The sequence below is a fragment of the Loxodonta africana genome, unplaced genomic scaffold (genome assembly GCF_030014295.1).
Source record: "Loxodonta africana isolate mLoxAfr1 unplaced genomic scaffold, mLoxAfr1.hap2 scaffold_56, whole genome shotgun sequence".
Taxonomy (NCBI): Eukaryota; Metazoa; Chordata; class Mammalia; order Proboscidea; family Elephantidae; genus Loxodonta; species Loxodonta africana.
This window is the reverse complement of record NW_026975283.1, coordinates 1,070,467-1,087,120: the sequence shown is the minus strand read 5'-3', so window position 1 is coordinate 1,087,120 and position 16,654 is coordinate 1,070,467. Positions and strand designations below refer to the sequence as shown.

Genomic DNA, 16,654 nt, shown 5'->3' with positions numbered 1-16,654 from the left:
TGCTAATCCATCTTATTACATCATAGTGATAGGGTGTACAACACTTAGCGAAACCACATCAGATCGTAAAATGATAGGCAATCATAGAATCACACAAGGTAATCATGACCTAGGCAAGTTGACAGATATTTTGGGGGAGGGACACAATTCAATCCATGACAGATGGTGAGACTTCAAATTGCTTACTTTGAACATGTCATCAGGAAAAACCAATTGCTAGAAAAAGGTACCATGTTTGGTAAAGTAGAGAGCCAACCAAAATGGGGGAAACCCTCAGTGAGACGGATTAACCCAATAGCTGCAACAATGGACTCAAAATACCAAAGATCATGAAGATGTTACAGGACATGGCAATCTTTCATTTTATGATGCATAAAGTCACCGTAACTCGGAACCAACTTGATGGCAGCTAACAACAACTAGAATGCATATACTTTGACATCCTGCTTTGGTATCTGAAAAAAATATTTGTGTCCAGAAAGTATTTCTTGGATGAGTGAATGCAACTTGTGTAGATTAGATTATTAGTCACCAAATATTGACATTATTCCCCTGCTTGCCCCCCCCCCACAGACCTACACTGTCTCCATGGGAGGAGTATATTTCCTGACCCATTGACACTAGTCTTGGCCATGTTACTTGGTTAATGGAATGTGGATATGAGTGTGAGTGTGGTGTTTCCCAGCCTAGTCTGTAAGAGACTTCTCCTCTGAAAGCTTGAAGTTCTACCATGAGATGAACTTGCCTCAAGTGTCTGCCGCCCCTTCAACTTGTCCAAGGAAATTAAGAGATGCATGGAAACAACCTGAACTCAAAACCTAGCTGATCTGTAGAGTTGCATGAAATACTTTTTATTACTTGTCACTAAGATTTTGTGGTTGTCTTTTATGCATCATTATTGTAGTAAAATTCTGACTAATATCCCAACCCAGTGCCTTCGAGTCGATTCCATGACTAATATAGGAACATGATATGGAAGCCAAATACAGACCTAATGGTATATGAAGTATATGATTAATTCACTATACCTAGAAACAAGGGAAAGGGTTATCCTTGGTGCATCCTGAGTAGCGGGGTATTTCTCATCTCTTTCACGTCAGGATTTGCCATATGACTTGCTGGGCAAATGGAATATGAATGAAGTGAAAGATTCCACATTCAAACAGAAGAATTAAGTGCCATTTACCTGGTTCCATCCATATTCCTATGCATTTGCCATGATAGTGGCTAACATAAGAGCTGCTAACCAGAAATGAAATTAGAAAAGATGATAATACAGAGCAGATTTGCACTTGACTCACACCCAAGAGGTATTATAAATGAGAAATATCCCCACATTTTAAGTCAATGAAACTTGTGGATTGTCAATCAACTAGGATAGAGTTCAAGCCCAGTTCTAAGGATATAACCTAACCATTTCACCAATAACAGTAATCCCATTTGTCGTGGTTATTTCTGGAGCATGAATTAAACCAGATGTTGTCTAATTAGGTCAATTGTTTATTTATTCTAGAAGGGGTTCATGCACCTGTAATTATTATACAAGTTTGAACTCAGGTTTTTTTTTTTTTTTTTAACCCAGTTAACACAAATTTTAACTGATTTAGTGATAATGCAAAAAAAGTGCTTTTGCTGATGATAATGGTGATGATATACACCCGTCCCAACCCATATGTATTTTATATAATTAGTACTGACAGAAGCTTGGGTGAAACTTTGACTTGCTCTACAAACATGACTAGAAACCAGTGAGATATCACAGGTGTCTCCTATGAACAATAGGCATATTGGTTTTTACAGACCCTAAACCAAAGATGTCTCTATAATAGCTGACTTGAATATCATATTTTTAATACCATTAGGTGACCATTAATATATATATATTTTTATTAACTTTTATTGAGCTTCAAGTGAACGTTTACAAATCAAGTCAGTCTGTCACATATAAGTTTACATACATCTTACTCCGTACTCCCACTTGCTCTCCCCCTAATGAGTCAGTCCTTCCAGTCTCTCCTTTCGTGACAATTTTGCCAGCTTCCCTCTCTCTCTATCCTCCCATCTCCCCTCCAGACATGAGATGCCAACACAATCTCAAGTGTCCACCTGATATAATTAGCTCACTCTTCATCAGCATCTCTCTCCCCCTCACTGTCCAGTTCCTTTCATGTCTGATGAGTTGTCTTCGGGGATGGTTCCTGTCCTGTGCCAACAGAAGGTTTGGGGACCATGGCCGCCAGGATTCCTCTAGTCTCAATCAGACCATTAAGTATGGTCTTTTTATGAGAATTTGGGGTCTGCATCCCACTGATCTCCTGCTCCCTCAGGGGTTCTCTGTTGTGCTCCCTGTCAGGGCAGTCATCTATTGTGGCCGGGCACCAACTAATTCTTCTGGTCTCAGGATGATGTAGGTCTCTAGTTCATGTGGCCCTTTCTGTCTCTTGGGCTCTTAGTTGTCGTGTGACCTTGGTGTTCTTCATTTTCCTTTGCTCCAGGTGGGTTGAGACCAATTGATGCATCTTAGATGGCCGCTTGTTAGCATTTAAGTCCCCAGACGCCACATTTCAAAGTGGGATGCAGAATGTTTTCATAATAGAATTATTTTGCCTATTGACTTAGAAGTCCCCTTAAACCATGGTCCCCAAGCCCCCGCCCTTGCTCCGCTGACCTTTGAAGCATTCATTTTATCCCAGAAACTTCTTTGCTTTTGGTCCAGTCCAATTGAGCTGACCTTGCATGTATTGAGTGTTGTCATTCCCTTCACCTAAAGCAGTTCTTACCTACTAATTAATCAGTAAAAAAACACTCTCCCTCCCTCCCCCCCCCCGTGAAATATTTCATAGTTTGGAGGAATCTGGAGGGCATTATGTTGAGTGAAATTAGTCAGTTGCAAAAGGACAAATATTGTATGAGACCACTATTATAAGAACTCAAGAAATAGTTTAAACAGGGAAGAAAATATTCTTTGATGGTTATGAGGGTGGGGAGAAAGGGAGGGAGAAGGATATTCGCAAATTTAGATAGTAGACAAGAACTATTTTAGGTGAAGGGAAAGACAACATACAATAAAGGAGAGGTCAGCATAACTGGACTAAATGAAAGGCAGTTTCCTGAATAAACCAAATGCTCCAAAGGTCAGAGTAGCAGGGGCAGCAGTTGGGGGACCATGTTTTCAGAGGACATCTAGGTCAATTGACATAATAAAATCTATTAAGAAAACATTCTGCATCCCACTTTGGTGAGTGGCGTCTGCAGTCTTAAAAACACTATCAAGCGGCCATCTAAGATGCATCAATTGGTCTCAACCCACCTGGAGCAAAGGAGAATGAAGAACACCAAAGATACAAGGTAATTATGAGTCCAAAAGACAGAAATGGCCACGTAAATCCAAGACTACATCAGCCTGAGACCGGAAGAACTAGATGGTGCCCATCTACAACCGAAGACTGCCCCGACAGGGAATGAAACAGAGTATCCCTGACGGAGCACGAGAGCAGTGAGATGCAGACCTCAAAGTCCCATAAAAAAATCAGACTTAATGATCTGACTGAGACTAGAGGAACCCTGGAGGTCATGGTCCCCAGACCTTCTGTTGGCCCAAGACTGGAACCATTCCCAAAGCCAACTCTTCAGACAGGGATTGGACTGGATTATAGGATAGAAAAAATAGTGGTGAGGAGTGAGTTTCTGGTCTCAAGTGGACACATGAGACTATGTGGGCAGCTCCCGTTTGGAGGGGAGATGAGAAGGCAGAGGGGGACAGAAAGTGGCTGACTGGACACGGGGAATACAGCGTTGAGAGGAGTGTGCTGTCTCATTGGTGGGAGAGGAACTAGGAGTACATAGCAAGCTGTATACTAATTTTTGTATGAGAGACTGACTTGATTTGTAAAATTTCACTTAAAGCACACACACAAAAGATGGAAAGAATACACAGAGTCACAGTACCAAAAGAAATGGTCAATTTTCAGTCGTTTCATGAGGTGGCATATGATCAAGAACTGGTAGTAGTGAAGCAAGAAGTCCAAGCTACACTGAAGACACTGGCGAAAAACAAGGCTCCAGGAGCTGACAGAATACCCACTGAGTTGGTTCAACAAACAGATGCAGCACTGTAGATGCTCACTCCACTATGCAAAGAAATTTGGAAGCTAGCTACCTGGCCAACAGACTGCAGGAGACGCACGTTTGTGTCCATTCCAAAGAAAAGCGATCCAACAGAATGTGGAAGTTATCAAATGTAAATCATAGTATTAGTAAATATGGTAAACAAAGAAACTCTATCTATTCTACACTGAATATGACATTCTATCCCCAGGAGATCTAGTGAGTTTATGATGTTGTTGTTAGGTGCTGTTGGGTCAGTTCCAACTCATAGCAGCCCTATGTACAACAGAACGAAACAGTGCCCAGCCCTGGGCCTTTCTCATTGCTATGTCTGAGCCCACTGTTGCAGCCACCGTCTCAATCTGTCTCATTGAGGATCTTTGTCTTTTTCACTGACCCTCTACTTTACCAAGCACGATGTCTTTTTCCAGGGACTGATTCCTCCTGATAATATGTCCAGAGGACGTGAGACCAAGTCTTGCCACCCACCTTTCTAAGGAGCATTCTGGCTGTACTTCTTCCAAGACAGGTGTGTTCATTCTTCTAGCAGTCCATGGTATATTCATTATTCTTCACCAACAACATAATTCAAGTTTCAGTTCTTTTGTCTTCCTTATTCATTGTCCAGCTTTAGCATGCATATGAGGCGATTGAAAATATCATGGCTTGGTTCAGGCACACCTTAGTCCTCAAAGTGACATCTTCAATTTTTAACACTTTAAAGAGGTCTTTTGTAGCAGATTTGTCCAATAAAATATGTCATTTGATTTCTTGATGGCTGCTTCCATGGGTGTTGATTGTGGATCCAAGTAAAATGAAATCCTTGACAACTTCAGTATTTTCTGTTTATTGTTCCAGTTGTGAGGATTTTTGTTTTCTTTATGTTGAAGTGTAATCCATACTGAAGGCTGAAGTCTTTGATCCTCATCAGCAAGCGCTTCAAGTCTTCTTCATTTTCAGTAAGCAAGGTTGTGTCATCTGCATGTCTAGGCTGTTAATGAGTCTTCCTCTAATCCTGATGCCCCTTCTTCTTCATATAATCCAGCTTCTTGGACTGTATGGATTATATGTTTTTTTAAAGACACTGAGTTTTTGGTAATTTACTATGGCAGCCCTAGAAAATGAATACAGAGCCCTTCACCAAGAACAAGTCAAGTTAGCACCAAAAATGCTCCTGTAAGGGTAGCCACGTAACATGAGACATGGCAGTTTTAAAAAGTATGAAGTAAAACTCTCAGCTTTGACAGACAAAGAGCTCCTCTAAGACTAAGTTCACTGCTGTTGAGTCGATTCTATCTCATAGCGACCCTAAAGGACAGAGTAGAATTGACCCACAGGGCTTCCAAGGAGTGGCTGGTAGATTCGAACTGCTTGAATAAGTATTGTGAAAAAATACAACCCTGACACACAACTTTTCTGAGCTTAGTATTAAAACAAAACAAAACAAAGTCGCTATCGAGTGGATTCTGACTCATAGGGACCCTATAGGACAGAGTAGAGCTTCCCCACAGGGTTTCCAAGGAGCGACTGGTAGATTCAAACTGCAGACCTTTTGGTAGCACCCAAATGCATAATCATCGCACCACCAGTGGCTTTCAAATCAGCTATAGGCTGATGATCTCCAAATTCTTAGAACCTGGAAAACTACTCTACCTCAGAGTGGTATCCACAGCTGGGAACTGTTCTCCACACTTGGATGACCTCAGACATCCAAATCTAACATGTCCAGAAAAAATCTTTTGGTCATTTTCTCAAGTTTGTTCCTCCATGGTTTTCCACATGGTAGAGAATGGCTCTGGTGACCATGCTCTCATGGTAGCCTGAATTCTAGAAGTCACCTTTGATTCTCCATTCCCCTCATCCCGTACGTCTGATCCACCAGCAATTCTTGGCAGCTCAAGCTCCAAAGTACACCTCAAGCCTGCCCACTGTTCCCACCTGCACTACCACCATCACTCCTCACCCTGACCACTGCAGAAGCATCCTGACTGGTCCTCTGTATTTGCTGTCTTCAAGTTCTCCTGGGCTACAGTTAATTCCTGGGACACATTCTTTCTCAAGACCATTGAACAATAGAAGGAGAAGGGCATTTAGTTGTATGCTACCTCCTCCGCTTGAGCTGCACGCCCCTCAGAAATCACTTTTCACTGTCCACTCTATAATGTCTCTATTCCAATTTCCTGTCTTTGGCCGCACTGCTTTGATAGCGTGCATGGATGTGTGCTTCAGGGGTCATGTAGACAGCTGCTTGGAGGAATTTTTCTTAGTACAATCATGGTTGTGTGCCATCAAGAGATTCTGACTCATATCAACCCTGTACGACAGCTTAGAACTGCCTCACAAGGTTTCCTAGGTTGCAGTCTTTATGGCGCAGCCCTGGTGGCACCGTGGTTAAGAGCTCGGCTGCTAACCAAAGGGTGGGCAGTTCGAATCCACCAGTTGGTTCTTTGCAGAAAGACATGGCAGTCTGCTTCTGTAAAGACTTACAGTCTTAGAAACCCTATGGGGCAGTTCTGCTCTGCCCTATAGGGTCACTATGAGTCGGAATTGATTCAACAGCAACTGGTTTGGATTTTGTTTGGTTAGAATCTTTATGGGAGCCCATCTCCAGATCTTTTCAACTTCTGAGCTGGTGGGTTCCAACGGCCCACCTTTCAGTTAGCCAAGCACTTAACCGTTGCACCTCCAATACTTAACTCTGCGCCGGAGAGGGCCCTCTCCTGACGTCTCCTGTCTCCTCACCCCGTACACCTAGGCCTTGTCCTTGCTTCTAGACCCCACCCTCCCCTCTGGAGGCCCAACCCCCCCACGCCCGCCCCACACCCGGGCCGCTGGGCGGGGCCGGCAGCCATGTTCCTCGCCGTCCAGCCAGTTACTCCCGGAAGTGCTGGGACGGGTGGTGAGGGGCCCGGGCAGGTGGCGCGCCTTACAGCGGACGGTGTTCGTGCTGCTTTCTGTGCTGTATTTTCTGAAAGGTATGAAACTCCGGCAGCTGGGTGGAGGGACCCGCTCCCAGACTGAACAAGCCCGGCCCCTCGAAGGTGTGGAGGGAAGGCGCCAGGAGGGCGGGTCCCAGTCCCAGCAGTCCGTGGGCTCCAGAGGTTGGGGAGTCCGGACGTTGGGTTAGCAGCTGGCATCGCCCCCTCCGGGGTACCCCGTCCCGAGTGATCCCCAGGGGCGGATGCGGCGCGGGGGCGGGCGGACGCAGCCACTCTAGGGGCTGCAAGAGGGAGCCTCTGGCCCGGGAGACTCAGCTGGTCTGCGAATTTGCATCCCCGTGGATTTGCGGGGGGGGGGGTCTAGCCGCGGGATCCAGCTGCGGAGTGCCCTCGGGCCTGGGGGCTTGAAGGGCTTGGGGAGAAAGGCTGTGTCCAGGGCTGCGCCAAGGTCCCTACTCTGCCCGGGGAGGGTTTGCGGGCCAAGCTGGGGGATGGGCGCCTGTCCCCCCGCCCCCCACCTGCTCCCTGTGCCAGGGGGGAAACCAAGGCCCAGAGTTCGCCCGGGGGGGTGAGATTCCAGACTGAGGGCGGGGCACTCGCCCCCATTCGTCCTCCCACCTCCACCAGACTCCGTAGGGTGCCAGGGACAGGGGAGAGAGGGATCCCCCGCCCAAGGCCATGCTGCCCCTTATTGTTTTGGGTGCTGTGCCTGGGAGGCTGAGGCACCCCGCGCCCGCGCCCGCGCCGGCTGGTCTACTCTCCGGGCTGGGTCGTCGGCTTGGCCCCGGCCCCACCTGGAAAGGAAGGGGTCCTGGGAATCTGTGGAGCAGCGTGGGGATCCTACTCCTTGTGGATGCAGCAGCGATTCAGTGTCTGTTAACAGTGTGGATGCCGGGTCCCGCTCCCCCTCTGGGTGCCGGGGGTGGGGGTAGCAGGAAGGGGTCCTGAGCAACCAGGTCGTTTGTTAACTTAAACATTTGTGCGGCGCTGTGTACCGGTCGCTGTGGACGCGATCTCTGGTGCTGAGGGGATTTGAGGGTTCCTCACACTGGCGGGATTTGGAGCCTCTACCCTGGTGGCAGTGGGTTCAGTGGGTTACCCTGGTGGCGTAGTGGTTAAGTGCTAAGGCTGCTAGCCAAACGATTGGCAGTTCGAATCCACCAGGCGCTCCTTGGAAACTCTGTGGGGCAGTTCTACTCTGTCCTATTGGGTCGCTGTGAGTCAGAATTGACTCCACGGCAGCGTGTTTTTTTTTTTTTTTTTTTTTTTTACGTTGGAGGAGATTAGGTGTCTCTCGGGCTGACTTTTGAAGGTCTGGAGCTGGCCGTTTATGAGGGTTTATAAGGGTTTTAAGCGCTCCGGCCATGGGCACCAACCCGATCTTCCAGCCCCTGCGGACGGACTGCCCCCCCCCCGCCCCGGGGGGATTGGCTGCTCTGGGACCCCGATCCCAGAGGGCAGTGAGAAGCTGACAAACGTGAGTGATGCCCTGCAGGCTCCAGTCGGCGGGGCAGCCCTGCTCACACGGTCTCAATACGGGCAGTCGGCTTCGTGCTTGGGGGGTGGTTTCCGGATGTTCACTCGTGTCCCCCCACCCCGTGCAGGGCGACAACTCTGCTCTGGACGGGGACCTAGTAGAGGCCTGCAGGGCATCAGGGTGTGGAGGGGCAGAGCTTGGGCGGGGAGGGCGCGGCCCTGCAGGTTCCTGTACGTGACCACGGCAGGGGGATGCGGGTCCTGAAGGCTGGGCCTGGTCGAGGACCCACTAGGTCTCGCAGAAGGAGTGGGTTAGGATAATAACAGCATTAATGGGAGTATTGAGAGAGCGCCCTGGGGCGTTGGGTCCCTCGGGAAGAAAAGCTTCTGCTATCGCCACTGGAGCGGTACCCAGGTCGGTCCCGGCTTAGGTCCAGGAGGTTCCCATACTCAGAGGGCCTGGTGGGCAGAACAGAACCGGCGGTGCGCACGCCCTCTCGCGGCCTTGCACCGAATCGCTGAAGTTTAGTGACAGGCGATTCTAAGCCATGGTTTTGGAACTGAATAGTGAAGCAGAGCAAAGAAATGATGCAGTGCCTTGATGGAACCGGTGGAGACAACAAGAAGCAAAGCACAGCTCAAACTTCAAAATTCCACTGAGTGTTAGTACGATTTGGAGGGAGAAAATAGACGGAGAGTCGAGAGGCCCAGAGATGCAGAAGGGTTGGAGGATTAGGGTTAGGGGTTAGGGTTTGGTGCTAGGGGTCCAGGTTTGGGGGTTAGAGGTTTGGGAGTCAGGTTTAGGGGTATAGGTTTTAGGTGGTTGGGGGTTGGGGTTAGGGCTGGGGTTACTAGGCTAGGGCACAAGTGGTTTAGGGTTAGGGTTAGAGTGAGGCTGAGGTTGATTCCCAGTCTTGTGTACCGTCTCTTCCTTCACCAGAGTTACCACATATGTGTCGTTTAGTTGGAAACCCTGATGGCGTAGTGGTTAAGAGCCACCGGTGCTAACCAAAGGCCTGCAGTTCAAATCCACCAGGCGCTCCTTGGAAACTCTATGGGGCAGTTCTAATCTGTCCTATAGGGTCGCTATGAGCTGGAATCAACTCGACGGCGGTGGGTTTGGTTTTTTTGGTTATTGTTTAGTTGGCTTTTCTCTACCCACTCTTCGTCTCCCTAGTGAACATCAAAGATTGTTTCTGTGCGTAAATGTTTTCATGATAGTGGTCACTTACTCTATATGTCGTTTTGTGATTGACTTAGTGTGATGCGCTCCAGATTCATCCATGGTGTGAGATGTTTCGGAGATTCATCATTGGTCTTTACTGTCGTGTAGTGTTCCACTGTGTGTATGTACCGTAGTTTGTTTATCCGTTCCTCTGTGGATGAGCACTTAGGTTGTTCCCATCTTTTTGCTACTGTGAATAATGTTGCAGTGAACACGGGTGTGCATATGTCTATTCCTGTGACTGCTCATGGTAACCCTGGTGGCTAGTGGTTAAGTGCTATGGCTGCTAACAAAAAGGGTTAGGGTTTGGGCTTAGGGATGTTAGGGTTAGGGTTGTTAGAGTTAGAGTCCTTAGGGTTTGGTTTAGGGGTTGGGGTTTGGGGGTTAGAGTTTAGGGTTGGGTTTTTTGGTTAGGGTTTTTGGGTTGGGGTTAGGTGTTAGGTTTAGGGTTTGAGGTTAGAGTTTGGAGTTACAGGTTAGGTGTTAGGGGTTGCAGTTTGGGGTTTAGGGTTTTGGGGGTTTAGGGTTTTGTGGTTTAGTCATTAGGGTTTGGGTTAGGTTTTAGGGATTTAGGTTTAGGCTTGGGGTTGGGTTTGTTTGGGATTTGTGGGTTGGGGTTAGAGGGTGGGTGTTAGAGGGTTGGGGTTTAGAGTTTGGGGGTTAGAGATTGAGGGAGTCAGGGTGAGGGGTTAGAGGGTGAGGGGGTTAGAGGTTGAGAAGATTATAGAGTGAGGGAGTGAGAAGGTGAGGGTGTGAGGGGGTGAAGGTTAGGGTTTAGGGTTAGAGGGTTTAGGCTTAGGGTTCAGAGGCTTAGGGTTGGGGGTTAGGGTTTGGGGGTTCAGAGGTTGGGGTTGGTGTTGTGGTTAGGGTTAGAGGGTTAGGGTTAGAGGGTTAGGGGTATAGTTTAGAGGTTTAGGGTTACTGGTTAGGGCTAGGGTTTAGGGGTTCAGGTTTAGGGGTTTGGGATGGGTTTGGGGTAAAGTTTTAGGGTTTAGGGTTAGAGGGTTAGGTTTAGGGCTTAGGGCTTAGAGTTTAGGGTTTTAGGACTTAGGGTTTAGGGCTTAGGGCTTAGAGCCTAGGGTTTAGGCCTTAGGGTTTAGGGTTTAAGGCTTAGAGTGAGGGTTAGGGCTGGGGGCTGGGGTTAGGGTGTAGGTTTTAGGGTTTAGAGTTAGGGTATTAGGGTTAGATGACTTAGGCTTTAAGTTAGGGTTTAGGGGTTAGTGGTTGGGGTTAAGGGTGTTAGTGTTTAGGGTTTTGGCATTTAGGATGTTAGGGTTAAATGTGTTAGGGCTAAGGGTGTTAGGGTTTCGCGTGTTAGGGTTTTAAGTGTTATGGTTTAGGGTTTAGGGTTGTGTTAGGGTTAGGCTTAGGCTCATTCTTAGGTTTAGGGCTAGGGATTTGAGGTTTAGTGTTTGGGGTTGGGTTTGGGGGTTGGGGTTAGAGGGTTAGGGTTAGAGGGTTAGAGTTAGAGGGTTAGGGTTTTGGGTTAGGGTTTCAGGTTAGCATTAGAGGGTTAGGGTTCGAGGGTTAGGGCTAGAGTAGTTAGGGTTAGGGTCGTTAGGGTTAGGGTTGTTAGGGTTAGGGTGGTTAGGGTTTAGGGTTAGGTGTTAGGGTTTAGGGCTTACGGTTAGGTTTTGGGTTTCGGCTTTGGGGCTTGAGGTTTGGGTTTAGGGTTTCGGGCTTAGAGTATAGGGTTTAGTGTGTATGGTTTTTGTGTGTAGTGTTTTGGGGTGTAGGTGTTTAGATTGTAGGGTTTAGGGTATATGGTTACGGTTTGGGTTAGGGCTAGAGTTCAGGGTCTTGGTGGTTAGGACCTAAGGGCTTAGGGTCTTAGGGGCTTTGGGGCTCAGGGCTTAGGGGCTAGAGTTAGAGGGCTAAGGCCAGAGGGCCAGAGGGCCAGAGGGCCAGGGTTATGGTTTGATTCCTGGCTGGCAATTTTTTTCCTTCAATATTTTATATAAGTCATCCCATTGCCTTCTTGCCTCCATGATTTCTGCTGAGTAGTCCAAGTTTATTATTATTTACTTTCCTTTGTTGGTGACTTCTTTTATCCCTAGCCTCTCTTAAAATTCTCTTTATATTTGATTTTGGCAAGTTTGATTGTTATATGTCTTGGTCACTTTCTTTTGAGATCTACCGTATGTGGAATTCGATGAGCATCTTTCATGATATCAGGGAAGTTTTCTGCCAACAAATCTTCAACAGTTCCCTCTGTATTTTCTGTTAGCCCTCCCTGTTCTGGTACTCCAATCACTCATAGTTATTTCTCTTGATAAAGTCCCACATGATTCTTTGGATTTCTTCATTTTTTAATTTCTTTTCTCTGGTTTCTCTTCAAATATATTGGTCCCAAGTGCTTTATCTTCAATCTCAGTTATTCTGCCTTCCAGTTCTTCAATTGTGCTCTTCTTACTTTCTGCTGAGTTTTCTATCTCTGTAATTTTATTGTTTATCTTCTGAATCTCTGATTGCAGTCTCTGTATGGTTTCTTGCAGCCTATTAAATTTTTAATTATATTCTTGAGTAACCTTTTTAATTTCTTCAGCTGCTTTATCTGTGTGTTCCATGGCTTGTTCTGCATTTTGCCTCATTTCCTTCCTGATGTCTTTAAGAGTTCTGTATATTAATCTTTTGTATTCTGCATCTGGTAATTCCAGGATTGCACCTTCATCCAGAAGATTCCTTGAGTCTTTGTTCTGAGAGCTTGTTGAAGCAATCATGGGTCAGCTTTTTTTTTATTTCAATAATTTTTGTTGTGTTTTACGTGAAAGTTTACAAATCAAGCCAGTCTCTCACATGAAAACTTATACACAACTTCTTACATATTCCCAATTACTTTCCCCCCAATGGGAGAGCCCACTCCCTCCTTCCACTCTTTCTTTTTGTGGCCGTTTTGCCAGTTTCTAAGCCCCTCTATCCACCCATCTCCCTTCCAGGCAGGAGATACCAACATTGTCTCAAGTGTCCACCCAAACCAAGTAGCTCACGCCTCACCAGCATCCCTCTCCAACCCATTGTCTAGTCCAATCCATGTCTGATGAACTGGCTTTGGGGATGGTTCCCGTACTGGGTAAACGGAAGGTGTGGGGGCCATGATCACTAGAGTCCTTCCAGTCTCAGTCAGACCATTAAGTCTGGTCTTTTTATGAGAATTTGGGGTCTGCATCCCACTGTTCTCCTGGTCCCTCAAGGGATCTCTGTTATGTTCCCTGTCAGGGCAGTCATTGGTTGTGGCCCGGCACTATCTAGTTCTTCTGGTCTCAGGATGATGTAGTCTCTAGTTCATGTAGTCCTTTCTGTCTCTTGGGCTCGTTATTATCTTATGTTCTTGGTGTTCTGCATTCTCCCTTGATCCAGGTGGGTTGAGAATCATTGATGCATCTGAGATGGCCGCTTGTTAGCATTTAAGACCCGAGACGCCACATTTCAAAGTGGGATGCAGAATGTTTTCTTAGTAGATTTTATTATGCCAGTTGACTTAGATGTCCCCTGAAAACATGGTTCCCAAACATGTGCCCTTGCTTTGCTGACCTTTGAAGCGTTCAGTTTATTTAGGAAACTGCTTTGGTTTAGTCCAGTTGTGCTGACCTCCACTGTGTTGAGTGTTGTCCTTCCATTCACGCATAGTAGTTCTTGTCTATCTCTTTAGTAAATACCCCTCTCCTACTCCCCCTCCCTCCCCCCTCTCATAACAACAAAGGAATATGTTCTTCTCAGTTTAAACTATTTCTCAAGATCTTATAATAGTGGTCTTATACACTATTTGACCTTTTGCAACTAATTTCACTCAGCATAATGCCTTCCAGGTTTCTCCATGTTATGAAGTATTTCACAGATTCGTCACTGTTCTTTACCGATGTGTAGTATTCCATTGTGTGAATATACCATAATTTATTTATCCATTCATCCATTGATGGGCACCTTGGTTGGTTCCATCTTTTTGCTGTTGTAAACAGTGCTGCAGTAAACATAGATGTGCATATATCTATTTGTGTAAAGGCTCTTATTTCTCTAGGATATATTCCGAGGAGTGGGATTGCTGGGTTGTATGGTAGTTCTATTTCTAGCTTTTTAAGGAAGCACCAAATTGATTTCCAAAGTGGTTGTATACCATTTTACATTCCCACCAGCAGTGTATAAGTGTTCCAGTCTCTCCACAGCCTCTCCAACATTTATTATTTTCTGTGTTTTGGATTAATGCCAGCCTTGTTGGAGTGAGATGGAATCTCATTGTAGTTTTGATTTGCATTTCTCTAATGGCTAATGATTGAGAGCATTTCCTCATGTATCTGTTAGCTGCCTGAATGTCTTCTTTAGTGAAGTGCCTGTTCATATCCTTTGCCCATTTTTTAATTGGGTTGTTTGTCTTTTTGTGGTTGAGTTTTAGCAGAGTCATGTAGATTTTAGAGATCAGGTGCCGGGCGGAGATGTCTTAGCTGAAAACTTTTTCCCGGTCTGTAGGTGGTCTTTTTACTCTTTTGGTGAAGTCTTTAGATGAGCATAGGTGTTTGATTTTTAGGAGCTCCCAGTTATCTGGTTTCTCTTCGTCATTTTTAGTAATGTTTTGTATTCTGTTTATGCCATGTATTAGGTCTCCTAATGTTGTCCCTATTTTTTCTTCCATGATCTTTATCGTTTTAGATTTTATGTTTAGGTCTTTGATCCATTTGGAGTTAGTTTTTGTGCATGGTGTGTGGTATGGGTCCTGTTTCATTTTTTGCAGATGGATATACAGGTACGCCAGCACCTTTTGTTAAAAAGACTGTCTTCTCCCCAATTAACTGACACTGGGCCTTTGTCAAATATCAGCTGCTCATATGTGGATGGATTTATATCTGAATTCTCAATTCTGTTCCATTGGTCTATGTGTCTGTTGTTGTACCAGTATCAGGCTGTTTTGACTACTGTGGTGGTATAATTGGTTCTAATATCAGGCAGAGTGAGTCCTCTCACTTTGTTCTTTTTTAGTAATGCTTTACTTATCCACGACTTTTTTCCCTTCCATATGAAGTTGGTGATTTGTTTCTCCATCTTTTTAAAAAATGTCATTGGAATTTGGATCGGAAGTGCATTGTATCTATAGATGGCTTTTAGTAGAATGGACAATTTTACAATGTTGTCTTCCTATCCATGAGCAAGGTATGTTTTTCCAATTACGTAGGTTCCTTTTGTTTTTTTGCAGTAGTACCTTGCAGTTTTCTTGGTATAGCGGTTTTAGTTTTTGGTGAGGTTTATTCCTAAGTATTTTATCTTCTTGGGGGCTGCTCTGAATGGTATTCATTTGATGATTTCCTCTTCAATGTTCTTTTTGTTGATATAGAGGAATCAACTGATTTTGTACGTTTATACTGTAACCTGAAACTCTGCTGAACCCTTCTATTTTAATAATTTTCTTGAGGATTCCTTAGGATTTTCTGTGTATAAGATAATGTCGTTGGAAAATAGAAATAATTTTACTTTTTCCTTACCAATCTGGATGCCCTTTATTTCTTTGTCTAGCCCAGTTGCTCTGGCTAGGACCTCTAGCACAATGTTGAATAAGAGCGGTGATAAAGGGGATTCTGGTCTGTTTCCCCTTCTCAAGGGAAATGCTTTCAGGCTCTCCATTTAGGATGATGTTGGGTATTGGCTTTGTACTAATACCCTTTATTATGTTGAGGAATTTTCCTTCTATTCCTATTTTGCTGAGAGTTTTTATCATGAGTGGGTGTTGGACTTTGTCAAATGCCTTTTCTGTATCAATTGATAAAATTATTTGGTTCTTGTCTTTTTTTATGTGGTGGATTACATTAATTGTTTTTCTAATATTGAACCAACCTTGCATACCTGGTATAAATCCCACTTGGTAATGGTGGATTATTTTTTTGATACGTTGTTGAATTCTATTGGCTAGAATTTTGTTGAGGATTTTTGCATCTATGTTCATGAGGGATATAGGTCTGTAATTTTCTTTTTTTGTGTTGTCTTTAGCTGGTTTTGGTATCAGGGTTATGCTGGCTTCATAGAAGGAGTTAGGTAGTATTCCGTCCTTTTCCATGCTTTGAAATACCTTCAGTAGTAGTGGTAAGTCTTCCCTGAAAGTTTGGTAGAACTTTGCAGTGAAGCCGTCAGGTCCAGGGCTTTTTTTTGTTGGGAGTGTTTTGATTACCTTTTCAATCTCTTTTTTTGTTATGGGTCTATTTAGTTGTTCTACTTCAGTGTGTGTTAGTTTAGGTAGGCAGTGTGTTTCTAGGAATTCATCCATTTTTTCTAGGTTTTCAAATTTGTTAGAGTACAATTTTTTGTAGTAATTTGATATGATTGTTTTAATTTCAGTTGCATGTGTTGTGATATGGCCCATCCCATTTCTTATTCGGGTTATTGGTTTCTTTTCCTGTATTTCTTTAGTCAGTCTGGCCAGTGTTTTATCAATTTTGTTAATTTTTTTCAAAGAAGCAGTTTTTGGCCTTGTTAACTCTTTCAATTGTTTTTCTGTTCTCTAATTCATTTAATTTTGCTGTACTTTTTATTTTTTGCTTTCTTCTGGTGCCTGACAGTTTCTTTTGTTGCTCTCTTTCTCTTTGTTCAAGTTGTAGGAACGGTTCTTTCATTTTGGCTCTTCTTTAATATGTGTGCCTTTATTGATATAAATTGACCTCTGAGCACTGCTTTCACCGTGTCCCAAAGGTTTTCATAGGAAGCGTTTTCAGTCTCGTTGAATTCTGTGAATTTCTTTATTCCCTCCTTAAGGTCTTCCATAACCCAGTCTTTTTTGAGCAGGGTATTGTGCAGTTTCCAAGCATTTGATTTCTTTTCCCTGGTTTTTCTGTTATTGATTTTTACTTTTACGGTCTTTTGTTCAGAGAAGATGTTTTGTAATATTTCAGTGTTTTGCATTCTGCAAAGGCTTGTTTTATGACCTAATATG

At 44.7% G+C, this 16,654-nt stretch overlaps 2 long non-coding RNA genes across 5 annotated transcripts in view; one reads left to right on the top strand and one right to left on the bottom strand.

Moving 5' to 3' along the window:
* Positions 1–16,654, bottom strand: part of LOC135229842 (uncharacterized) — a 590,403-nt gene that overhangs the window by 62,712 nt on the left and 511,037 nt on the right. The window lies entirely within an intron of this gene.
* LOC135229841 (uncharacterized) overlaps positions 6,973–16,654 on the top strand; it is a 637,733-nt gene continuing 628,051 nt past the window's right edge. For all 3 annotated transcript variants that reach the window (XR_010320505.1, XR_010320504.1, XR_010320503.1), the window contains exon 1: positions 6,973–7,082. This is a non-coding gene — a long non-coding RNA (uncharacterized LOC135229841). The remainder of the gene's footprint in view (positions 7,083–16,654) is intronic.